The 12,856-nt window shown below is 46.9% G+C and overlaps 1 protein-coding gene across 3 annotated transcripts in view; it reads right to left on the bottom strand.

Moving 5' to 3' along the window:
* Window positions 1-12,282, bottom strand: part of Csgalnact1 (chondroitin sulfate N-acetylgalactosaminyltransferase 1) — a 204,307-nt gene extending 192,025 nt beyond the window's left edge. The window contains exon 1 of one of the 3 annotated variants that reach the window (XM_042700213.1): window positions 12,242-12,282. The gene's annotated coding sequence lies outside the window, so the exon portion shown is untranslated. Of the gene's footprint in view, window positions 1-10,728; window positions 10,854-11,666; window positions 11,686-12,241 lie in introns of those variants that run through there. The other 2 variants (XM_042700220.1, XM_042700208.1) reach the window with 2 other exon arrangements.
* Window positions 12,283-12,856: the final 574 nt, after the last annotated feature.

Consider the following 12,856-nt stretch of genomic DNA (forward strand, 5'->3'; position numbering starts at 1 on the left):
TCTAATTTCAATTCTTTTTTTTAATTTACTAATTTATTTATTTTTATTGTGAAAATACCAGACAGAGGGGTTACAATTATTTTGAGACAGGGTGACACTTTTTGTTCAGGCATAAACCTGGTGCACCATTATTCTGGTTCATGCTTTCCAAGGTGCCTGGGATAACAGACACACACCACACTGCCCGGTTATTGGTGAAGGATTTCTTGCACTTTTCACCATGGCTGACCTCAAACCATGATCCTCCCATCTTCAGCCTCCTGGGTAGCTAGGATTACAGGTATAAGCCACTAATGCCTGGCTTAAATATTCACTTTTATCAGTAGTATGCATAAAATGTAACTACTATCAATTGGCATTTTCTTTCCAACATGGCTGTTGCTTATGCTTTTCTTTTTTATTAAGATGACAATCTAATAAAAATTAATGTCACAGAACAACTGATGTATGTATCTTTTCAGAAATCTGATCCCTGAAGAATGCAAAGGATAGATAATAACTTCTTCATACATTTTTTAAAGATTTCATAATCTTTGAACCATAGTTCCTCCTAAGAGCCCAACAGTACCGAAAATTTCATCAAAAAAATTGGTCTTACATATCTCCTCCTGGAGGAGGAGAGAAAATAGCACATGAACCAGAAAAACTGAGGTATGTGTCATAGGTAATGACCAGACTATTATTCTGGAATGATAATGCCAGGTTTGCACTGAACACTTCATCTAATTAGGTTTCACACAGAGAGGGGGTTAGGAATGATGCTTTTTAATATTTAATAAGTATAATGGTGCAATCAATGTACACAAATCAGACCAGATAAGGAATATCGCTTATTAAAGAGAAAGACAGATGGCTATGGGAAAGGTACAATCATTAAACGTAAAATCCCACCAGCTCCAACTGTGAATGCCATCCACATCCTTTCAAATTACCACTCCAACCACAGAAACCCCATGCATTATTCAGCCCTGTCTTCTTGCTCTGCAAACTATACATACATACATCCACACCACACATTGAACAAAAAGAACTCAGTCCACACAGATCTGCTTCTCTAAGCTGCATTTTCTTAACCAGCTGTCAGACACCCAGAGCACCACGATGTCCAACTTCCCCCTAATAATGTTCAGTTAGGTCATTAGTCCTCTTTTCATTACCTTCAAGAATACTCAGTGTACTGGGAGCCAGCCTCACTCTATTAAATCCAGCCTGCCACAAGATTATGAATATGTAATTTGTTTAAAGGTAGCTTTTAAGACAATACACACTGTACACAAATATAGTTAAAAACAGGCATGCTTATGAAGATTCTCAAGAGTGGATTTCCATTTGGTTTCTCCAGATCAGTTTTACACCCAGATACAGGAATCCTACAATGCCATTTCCATTCATGAACACAGTTCCTGTCTCATACTCAACATAGTACACAGTTATGACTATAGGAATACTTAAATCTACCTGTAAACCAGCTGTACTAACAATGTTGCATAGCATGACTAGCCAGGCACTGGTGACTCAAATCTGCAACCCTAGGTACTTTGGCAGCTAAGAATGTTGGGATCACAGTTCAAGGCCAGCCTAGGCAGAAAAGTGTTCTTCAGACTACTTCTCAATGAAGAGCTCAATGCAATGGTACACACTTGTAATCCTAACTACCAGGAACCTTAACATAGATCTTAAGGGGGCAGAAAGGCAAGCCTTATCTCAAAAGAACGAGCAAAAATTGAAGCTGGAGGCACAATTCAGCAGTAAGGGTACCTACTAAGCAAGTGTGAGACCCTGGGTTCAAACCCCAGCATCATCCAGAGGGAGGGAGGGAGGGAGGGAGAGAGGGAAAAGAACAAGACACCATCCACCATCATTATCCCACTGAGCAGCTGAGTCATCTTATATAAGTCACTTCACCTCTCTGAGCCTCCTGCTTATCTGTAAGATATGGAGATAGTACAATCACCTCAAATGATCAATGAATTCCTCATTATACTGTCATCAGGCCAATGATCTCAGAAATGCTGTGATTTCAATGGCTAACCAGTGGTTCTCTTATTATGTCTAACTTCATACGACTGTTAAGTAAGGTCTACAAATTCCCCAGGAAGGAAGGAACCCTTTCTTTTCAAATGCACAATTTGTTCATATTAAAGGTTTCTAATGTATGTGAATTAACTGTTGGAACAGGACCAATTTCATTTAAAGCTTTCCACTCATTCCCTGATCTCCATTCCTTAGTGATGAAGAGCAAGCAGCAATCCTGGCCAAATAATTTCACACTGGCCTGGCCGTAGCCCCAAGGAGAAAGAAGCAAACAAAATCCTAACAAGAGTCCAAGGAGAGAAAATCGAAGACGTCGATTCCTCCCGCATGCTTTCACTCACACCAAGCCACCTCCATGGACACACGATACACCTCCTCATGCTTTCGGCCACCTAGTTTTACTGCAGGCTTGGTACTCAGGGGGCAAATAATTCCAGTGTTGACATCATGAGGTCATGGCCTTAAGCAGGAAAGAAATCAAACATCCTGCCGTTCCCCCTCTCCTCTTCGTCATGTCCACAGGAACACTAAACATGAAGGCACCAACTTTGCATAAGGGACTATGGAACTGTTTGCCCTGGCCTCAGTTACCCAGTCATAATGATCCACATATAATCTTAGGGGAACATAAAAAGTTAATTTCAGTGAAACTAGATGAATTCTCCTATATACCCAATGAAAATCCTCTGGATTTTTAATTATTTAAGTGAATTATATGTTATCCTTAAAGGAAAGACTCTAAGACAACGCAAGATGTTGAACCAGCTTATTTGATCCAACAAAGTAACTGATTTTCTGCTCAGATTTTGGTATTGGCTGCTATTTGGATTGATGAATCAATTCACAGCCCACAAATTTCATTGCTTAGCATTTGAACAGCTCCTGCATTTTAATGATTAAATTCTTTCTTTATGGATTAAAAATTTGCTCTTGGCTACATAGTGAATCAGATCTAACATCCTCTTCTCTGCTCACCTAGCCTACTTCTAGAGAAAACTGTCTACAAATTGGGTACACCCTGTTTGTTAAACCTACACATCTATAGACCATGAGTTTCATGGGAAATAAACAAACCAAAAAAAAAAAAAAAAAAGCTAGCAGAATCTCTAAGCCAGATTACATACTACAGACAGAAGCCAGTACTGAGAGGTCATATAGGCATATCCAAAGAAAAATTCCTCCAAAATACAAATCTCCCTCCCTTCATTCACTATTACATAGCCAGAAACACACTCAGATAAATTCTACTTCTATATATCCTTGGTCCTCTGAGTTACTCATGCCTATGGAAGTCTAAGAAAAAAAAGTCATTTCCAAATTAGTATATATAGAGAGGTCAGAGATGGGGAAGCAAAGGAAAGGTAATCTCTTTTGAGCAGCTAATTTAAGTAGCAAAGGAATATTAGAAATCCATTGCTTATTAGTAAGTCTTACTATCACACTATTCTCTGAAACTGCAAGCTACATAAGAGTGTCCATAGGGGTTTACTGGAATTTATTTCCATACAAGTACCTTATCATGGTGACCTGCACACAATGGTGATCCAAAGATAAGAAAGTTACAGCTATCTAACCTAAAACATTGAAGAAGAAACTACCCAAGAGTGGAACTTGGAGGTTCAAGGTCCAGGGAAAGTTTAGGATTCTCTCCTTACTCTTCCAAATTCTCCTCCATAGATAAAAAGAGTTCATTTCTCTTCCTTGTATTTAGTTTTTACCACGTGCTACTGAGTTTACATAGATTATCTCAGTGAATCAGCAGACCACCCAATGAGACAAACAGGACTGTCTCCATTCCATAAATGAGAAACTAGGATCTAAAGAATCGGGTAACTTGCCTAAGATCATCTAGTTGAGAAAGAGTATAGCCTCGATCTTTGTGAAACTGGTTTCAACTCTCAGGCCAGCTGGGTCCTCAATGAGTTCCCTGCTTCCCAGCACTTCTCACGTGTTGGTATAAAATCCAATATGGTGTCCTTCTCATCCCCCCAAGACTCGCTATGAACCAGCTGATTTCACTTCAAGGACTATTCCTCTTCCCACAAAAGTCCTCCTTGTCCTTGTATGTTCATTTCTCTTCCACACACTATTAATTCTATAAAATGGGCTTTTGAAACTTACAGAAATTTGCTCTAAACTTGATCCTGCTTGTAATTTTAAGTTTTGGGTTTTTTTGGCAGTTGTTTTTTTTGGAACCTTAACTCAAGCTTCATTTGCACCTGGACAGGTTCTGTTTGCTTATTCACAGAAGGGCCAACTTCTGCCTATGCATAATAAATAATGACTCAAGGCCTTCTGTTCCCTGGCTGAGGGAGACAGACGTTCCTAAACTGTAATGATTTTGTGAAACCTACTATATTCCCTCCATACCACACACAGCATCTACTCTGCACACCAAACAAGGCAGTTCATTATCATAAAAACCACTAGCACATCTCAGTCAAACCCACCCTTAGCTACCAACACAGCCTGCTACACAGGCCACGCCAGCAGTGCCCACCCTGAGGCTCCTGTGGATCTGGCACTCTGCCACACAGTGAAACAGACCAGAGTGTCTTTAACCAAATCTCCAACTGGAACTAAGAGAGGGATTGTTTCTCCTGTGACACTAGCTCACTCTCAACTCACTCACTTGAGTGGGAACTGGCAGGCAACCTAGCGACTTGCTAAGGATACACTGCCTTTGAGAAAAGCCTATGGTAAGGGGCCAGGAATCTGGGGTGTCTAATAGGCAATGAAGCAAGCTGGGGTGCAGAAGGGCTGCAGAACTCCTCAGGAGAAACAGCTTGCATTGTTAGTCTTCAAAATTCTGAACTCTTACTGCTCAGCCCGCTTGAGAATTGAGGTCATGGCCTGCATTCAAAGAGCTTCTCCTTTACCTCTCAAACCCAATCTCTTACTCTCTTAGGTTCCAAGGTGCCCTGGTCAGCTGATTCTAGGCAGCTCAGGTAATAGCCAAGTGCATGGCAGGGACTCTAGGCCAGTGCCAGCTCATAACTCACCCACCTCCACTGCAGACCTGTCCCAGTCGTATGAGGGAGAACAGAAAATAATATTTACAAGGAATTGTTCACATGATACCTTGGATCTAAGATATCTTTTTATTTTTTTTCTTGCCAAGACTGGTGCTTGACCTCTCCCTCTTACTCAGCTTTTTCACTTCATGGCGAGTGCTTTACCACTTGAGCCACACCCCCAATTCCAACATTTTTGCTCCTTCATTGGAGATAAGAGTCTCCAATTGGAGATCCCAAAATATGGAGTCTGCCTGCACTGACTCCATATGGTGACCCTCAAATCTCAGCCTCCTGAGTAGTTAGGATTATAGGTGTGAGCCACCAGCATCCTGCCAGAGTTGAGTTATATCTCTATCTCCCTCCACCTCATAAGTAGTGCTGGAAAGAGGAAGGAGAAGTGAAAGGGTGAGAAGAGATAGCCAAGGATAAAGAGGAAAGCAATGTCAGTCCTTACAACCTGCCACCTCCATTTGGCTTGGCATGTTACCTGTAAATGCCACTTAACTCTTGCAACAAGTCCTTACAATGTTGTTCTTCCTAGCATGCACTGGATGAAACCAAGTCTCCAACGTCTCCAATAAGAGCACCAGGCAGCCCCAGCCAGTAAGTGGTGCTTCCCTCTTCTTTGCATTCTAGCACAGAGCCTCCCCGAAACACATTCACAAGCGATGGGTGTTCAATGTTTGTGATACATGGATGGACTGCCCCAACAGCAACATCTAAACGCTCTATTTTATCCAGAGATTCTTCTTTGAACGTGCCTGCAAAGCATCCTATAAGAATATAAATGTTTTACAGGGGTGTTCTCTATCATCTTTTAAACTGCAGAGGGAAAAATTAAAACAGCATCTACAAGACCTGTAAATAAAACATGCTGAAGCAGACTCACTGGCTGATAAAAATGCATTTGTTATCTTGCTATATCATGTTCAGAAGTAAGTCCAACAACTAATGAAAACCGATGTTTCGCTGCTTTGTTAACCCTAAGAATGCTTTCATTTTCCCAGCTGCCACTTCAACAAGTTTATGCTAGAGTTTTAAAAAAAAAAAAAAAGCTGGGCATCAGTGGCTCATGCCTGTAATCCTAGCCATTTAGGAGGTGTAGATCTGAGGATTGTGGTTCAAAGCCATCCTGGGCAGTAAAGTCCATGAGGCTCTTATCTCCAATTAATTACCCAAAAGAAGCCAGAAGTAGAACTGTGGCTCACATGGTAGAGCACCCAGTCTTGAATAAAAAAAGGTAAGGGAAAGTGCTCAGGCACTGAGTTCAAGCTCCAGTACTACAGAAAAAAAAAAAAAAAAACACAAAGGTTTTGAGCTGAAGTTAGACAGATGTGGACTGAGTCTTAGCTCCTCCAACTACTTGACCCTTGGCAAGCACCTTATCTCCTAAACCTTGATTTTTCCCATCTGCAAAATGCAGATAATAACAATGCATACTTTCTAAGGCAGCTGTGCCAATTAAGTAAATAGCTTGAGTCTTACACTCAGTACAGCGCTTGCTTCACAATTAAGTGCTCCATAAATATAGCTATTTTTTTAATCATGGGAAGAGAAGAATTGCAGACACCATTTAACAAGGAACTTTTCCAAATATTATCACGGGCACTAAATTCACTGAGTAAAAGCAACTAAGTCAATAACACTAATAGCCATTAGCAGATACATATATATATACTATATATGTTTATTTATACATGTACTGTTTGCCAACAATTTTCTTGTCACCCCTACAGATAACATCATGAATGTCTGTGAAGAATATTCCATATACAATAGAGCTGAACAGGGAGGTGAGCTGTGTTGAAGTCTGGCTTGTTGCATATTTAGTAAACCTAACCCCCTGGCTGGGCACCAGATGGTCCAGCACAGAGGAACTAGCAAGTTAGCAAGTTAACTCTGTGCAAGTTAGCACCTAGAGCTAGTCTGCACAAAGCCAACTCATGAAACAGCAGCAGCCTGATTACATGCATCAACCAATACATTAACATTCACAGTAGCTAATAGAGACAGAAGTAGTACTTTTCAAGGCACTAAGGATCTATTTCAGAAAGGGACTTATAAGATCACTGAAGAAGCTGGGAACCGGTAGCTTACACCTGTAATCCTCGGCTATTCAGGAGGCTGAGGTCTTAGGATAGCAGTTCAAAGCCAGCCAAGGTAGGAAAGTCCATGGAACTCTCATCTCCAAATGAACCAGCAAGAATCCAGAAGAAAAGCTGGGGCTCAAGTGGTAGAGCACAAGTGAAAAGGCTCAGGGACAGCACCCAGGGCCTGAGTTCAAGCCTCTGGTAAGCACACACACATTTTTTTAAAAAGCACTGGAGAACAATTACTTATAGGAAACTGTAAGCTGGTAGCATGTGCTTTTGGAAGGCAAAAGTAAGGCTGGCCCTAAAGCTCAGTATAAATAGAAAATTCACAACTACCTCCTCCCAGTTTCCTGCTTCCCTTTTCCTGCAACAATTCAACTGCCCTTTGTGTGTGCAAATAAAACAAAGTAGCAGATGTGACCCCGGGATAAGCAAATGTTATGTTCTGCATAGTCTAAAAACAACAACAAAAATTATCTGGGCAGCAAAGTGGTGTTGTGCTAAGTGTTAGGTCCTCAATATCACACTGAAAATTCTAGCACACAGCTGTCATTTCCAGACAGGTGGCATCTCTCAAATGCAAGCTCCTAAAAATATCTCCCAGGTATAAAAAGCCATTCATTTTCTGCCACCTTACGCATCCATAATCTTCATCAGGCTTAGAGCTGTGGACTATACTAACTCTTGGAGTTCTCCACAAAGAATAGGACCCGTGTTCTGGCTTCAGCTCAGCTACAGTCTGGGGAGTGGACAGAGAGGCAGGAAGGTTCCCAGCCCTTTCTTCACTGGAGTTTTGGGGGTGAACACAAACATCTTCCAGTTCTAGAAGACCATTCCATTATGTAAACAGGTTCCACATAACCCTTTGATATACACAGAATCCTAAAAGCAATCATAAACATGTATACTAATCAGAGTGATATTTTTAAAAAGTTGCCTACAGCCTTCATGAAAATGTCATTCCTCTTAACTTTGTTTCCTAATAAGAACTGATCTAGACCTTGATTTGAAAAGAAAAGAAAAACCAGTGTACCCAGCACTGGTGGCTCAAGCTTGTAATCCTATTCAGAAGGCTGAGATCTAAGGATGGACGTTCAAAGCTAGCCCAAGTAGAAAACTGTGAGATTCTTATTTCCAATTAAGCATCAAAAGAGCAAGAAGTGGAGCTATGGCTCAAGTGGTTGGGTGTTAACCTTGAGCAAAAAAGTTCAGGGACAGCATCTAGGCCCTGAGTTCAAGACCCAGTACCAGCACAAAAAAGAAAGGAAGGAAGGAAAAAAGGAAGAAAAGAAGGACAAGAGAGAAAGGATAGGATAGCACAGGAAAGGAAAGGAGAAAAGGAAAAAAGAGAAAGCACTTCTTAACTTTTTCACTCAAGGTTGCTGCTCTACCACTTGAACCACAGGCCCACTCCCAGCTCTTTTGGTGATTAATTAGTGATTAGAGTCTCATGGACTTTCCTGCCCAACCTGACTTCAAGCTGCCATCCTCAGATCTCAGACTCCTCAGTAGCTAGTACTATAAGCACCTGGCTGAGATAAAGTGATTTTAAACATATTAAAATAATAGAAATAATAATAATAATCTCTATCGAAGAGACACACACAAAAATAAAAACAGTTAAAATACTAAACCAAAAATCATAGATTTGATTTTTTAAGTTGTTTAAAAGAATATATTTAACCATTAACATATACAACAGTTCTTAAAACCTTTAACGATATTTAAAAGCCATACTGAATCCATCCAAGGCCACTTTCATTGATTTTAGGGCCTTGATAATGTTTTTCAAGGATATCCTTTTGTAGCACAGTATTGTATGTCAAGAAGAAGCAGGAACTTAAATGTCTCTGCTACCTCAAAGGACAGGGTGGTGGTAACAAATGACAGCCTGGAGTGATCCACTATGCAGAGGAGGCCCCTAGTGGTGAGCCTACCGCTACACCTTGGCTTTACAGATCAAGGCGGCTTCACATCATGAGGGCAAAATCAATAGGTAATAAAGTCTACCTCAGCTTATCCTCTTTAATACCTGTGAGCCCTGATGTATTGGAGGGCTATCATTTACAATCCCAAGGCCCTTTTGCCGAAATTAAAAAAACGATGGGACCTGAAAAATAACTTCATTGCATGGTGAATTTCCAATCAACAAACATTTATTAAGTCCTCAGGAAGCCGCCTGGCACCAAGTTGGACCAGGAGGCCTGGGAAAGCAGGAGATAGAAGAAACCCAGTACAGCACGCTGTGATTTCTTTTCTCATTGCTAATGGAATGAGAGCACCATGAAGACTGGACAGTCCAGTTCATCACCAGAGGACTAGAGGACAGAATTTTACCAACAGAAAAGCCCAGCAATACTGCATACCACCACCCCAAAGCATCATTTTCAGATGACCAGAGAAGACATCCGTGGTTCTTCAATAAAGAGATGGGTGGATGGATGAAAAGTAAGATCACATACACAAGAAAAAAGTTGTAATTCTATTCAGTGTTGATACATGCTAGATTCGGGATCCCTGAAAGCTAAAGAAGGGCAAAAGGCAAGAGAATCACAAGCATGTGCTGTGCCCGCACCAGGGTTCCCTTCTGGCCTGTACAGTTGGCATCTTACGTCTAGGGTTAAGTGAGGTGGTTCCAGGTCCACGCAATTCGGGAATGGGAGAAATTTGCTGGGAGCTCAGGGACCTGCCACAGCCAGACACCAGGTGCATTCCACTCCTGGTGTCCACGGAGGAATCTCAACGTTTAGATTTCCCTCCATCGCCCACGCGTGCAGGTTTTAAACGACGCCCAGGCGTCGGTCCAGATTGTGTGCTGTGTCCCGGGTGGGGGGGCTCATCCCTGGTGCTCCCAGCACCAGCCTTGTCTGGGGCTCCCAGTGAACGAGACCCCCACCGCCTTCTACCCTCTGGGCGACCCGCACAACTCTGCCCTCTGCTTCTCTACCCAAGGTGTGTTTTTCCTAATTGCCAACCTGACACCTCCACCCAGAGCTTGTTTGAATCAACGCTCACCGTGGGGACTCTAGCGTGGTGGATCACCTGAGCAAAATCCCTGCAGAATTTTTTTAAAAAATGGCAATTTCAAGCAGATACAGGAGGAGGAGGAGGGGAAGAAGAAGAGGAAGAGGAGGAGGAGGAGGAGGAAGGAAGAGGAGGAGGAGGAGAGGAAGGAGAGGAAGAAGAGGAAGAAGAGGAAGAAGAGGAAGGAGGAGGAGGAGTGGGAAGAAGGAAAAGGAGGAGGAGGAGGAGGAGGAAGGAGGAGGAGGAGGAGGAGGAGAGGAAGGAGAGGAAGAAGAGGAAGGAGGAGGAGGAGGAGTGGGAAGAAGGAGGAGGAGAAGGAGGAGGAGGAGGAGAATCAGAAGAAGAAGAGGAAGAAGAGGAAGAAGAAGAGGAAGAAGAGGAAGAAGAAGAAGAAGAAGAAGAAGAAGAAGAAGAAGAAGAAGAAGAAGAAGAAGAAGAAGAAGAAGAAGAAGAAGAAGAAGAAGAAGAAGAAGAAGAAGAAGAAGAAGAAGAAGAAGAAGAAGAAGAAGAAGAAGAAGAAGAAGAAGAAGAAGAGCAGCTGCAGTTAATTCTCGTCAAACCTGAGGACACTGAAGTTCCAGACTGTCACCCGCAGAACCACAAGCAGAGCGTGCCAGCCGTGAACCACGCGTCCCCCGTGGGTGGGTCTTCGCCGGGGCCGCGGGGTGTGGAGTGCAGGATTGTTCTTGTCTTTTCTCCCTCCCCCCTTCTTTGCCCACCATGAGAAGGTAAGTTCAAAGTCACTGGCGGGGTGCAGGTGCAGGGGATGGGGCGGGATCCCAACTCCGCCTGGGCCGGGTCCAGCTTTCCTCCCTCCCTCCAACCCCGCCCTCCAACCCCCCCCCCCCAGCCCAGCCCACCGCACCCCAAGACCACGCCTTGGCGCTCCACCCGCTCCGCTCCGCCGGCCCAGGGCACGGGGCGTTTCTGGGGTGGCCCCGCGGACAGGACCGGGGCCGGGGGCCAGGCCGGGAGCGGCTGCCCACCCTCCCCTCCAGCCCGGCCGGCCCACGGCGGAGAATCACACAATGGCAGCGGAGTCGCGGCGGGGCGCGGGCCAAGGCTACTTGTTTTTTCTTGTTTTTAATTCTGAGAAAGTCATGGAAACAGCCCCGTCCCCCCGCGACCCAAGCTGGCGAAGCCCCCGCCCCACCCCGGACCCCGGACCCCGGCTCTGCAGCCTCCGCCGCGGGCTGCGGCGTCCACCTGAGCGGCTCCCAGCCGCGGGGTGACGCGGAACCCCTTCCCAGGGTCGAGGCCCCGCGGGGTGGGGGACGGGGGGGGAAGCCCGGGTGGACAGCGACCGACCGCGGGGAGCAGACGCCGGGCGCCGCGGCAGCGTGGTCCGCGCCCCCCCCCCAGCCCGCTCCCCGCGCGCACGAGCCTCCCTCCCCAGCGGGGCCGGGGCGCGCCGGGCACCCACGCGCGCGCGGAGCGCGGAGGGCAGGGCGGCAGGGACGCCCCCGCGCGCCGCCCCGGGGGCGGGCAGCACACTCACCCCGCGCGCCCTCCGCGCTGCCGGGCCGGGGCTCCGCCGCTCCGCCGCCGCGGAACTTTCCCTTCTGCGCGGCCGGGCTCGGCTCCACCTCCCGCTCCGGCAGCCGCGGAGCCTCCAGGGACCCGGGGGGGGGGGGGGGGGGGCGGGGAGCGGCGTTGGCTCCGCCGGGCGAGCGGGTGCGCGGGCTGAACCGCCGCCAAAGCCCAGCGCCCGCCGCCGCCGCCGCCGCGGGGGCCGAGCAGCCCCGGGCTGGGGTCGCGCCCGGCTGCGCCCACCCGCCGGCCTCACGCTGTGCCCTGCGTCCCCTGCGCCCCGCCATCCGAGTGGGGGGCACCCCGCGGGGTCCCCGCCACGAGACACCCCCCCTCCCGCGCGCTTTGCCGGGTCCCCCGAGCGGGGCGCACTCACGGCCGATCTCCGAGAAGGGGTGGAAAGGAAGGGGTTCGGACACCGCGCATCCCGGGGCCTCCCCCCCCAGCCCCCGGAAAGAGGGGGACCCCGCGTCCCTCCACCTAGGTGGCCCGCGATCTCTCCAGACAGTTGCCGACCCCCCTCCCCCGGCGCCCCGCACCTACCTTCTCGGTTTCCTTAGCCCTCGCCACCAGGGCCGCGCAGCGCCCACAAACTTTGTAAACCACACATGGGGGTGGGGGGGGGGGTGCGCGGCCTCCGGCTGCGGTGAGGTCGCCTTCGGTCCAGAGCTCTCCTGAGCACTGCTAAGGTCAGAAACCTCCCTGGCTCTGAGAGCCCACGGGAGAGGTAAGGGACGTCTGCAGAGACCCCTGGTGGACACCGAGGGCCCTGGGAGAACAAACGGGAGAGGAAGGAGGCAGCGAGGACAGGACGGGGTGCAAGAGGAGAACCGAGCAGGGACCCTCCCCATCACCCCCTGCACATACCTACCAGCGTGCCACCTTCAGATGCACCACCTGTCACTGGTTACTGCCCAGCGCTGCTCCGTGGAGTACGGTAACACCTGAAGTAAGGTGGAGATGACGTTAGCCTGCCAGGGGTCCATCCTGGCCCGCAGTTGCAGATAGACAGCTTGTAAGCAGCCCCATGCTGAGCCCTGGGCCCAAAAACCAGCCCTTGACCAGGCGACTCTGGCCTATCACCCTGCGACTCTGGCCTATCGCCCTAGCTACTCGGAAGGTTGAGATCAGAAGATCACGGATAGAAGAACCCAAACG

The sequence above is a fragment of the Dipodomys spectabilis genome, unplaced genomic scaffold (assembly GCF_019054845.1).
Source record: "Dipodomys spectabilis isolate Male_0828 unplaced genomic scaffold, ASM1905484v1 ptg000009l, whole genome shotgun sequence".
NCBI lineage: Eukaryota > Metazoa > Chordata > Mammalia > Rodentia > Heteromyidae > Dipodomys > Dipodomys spectabilis.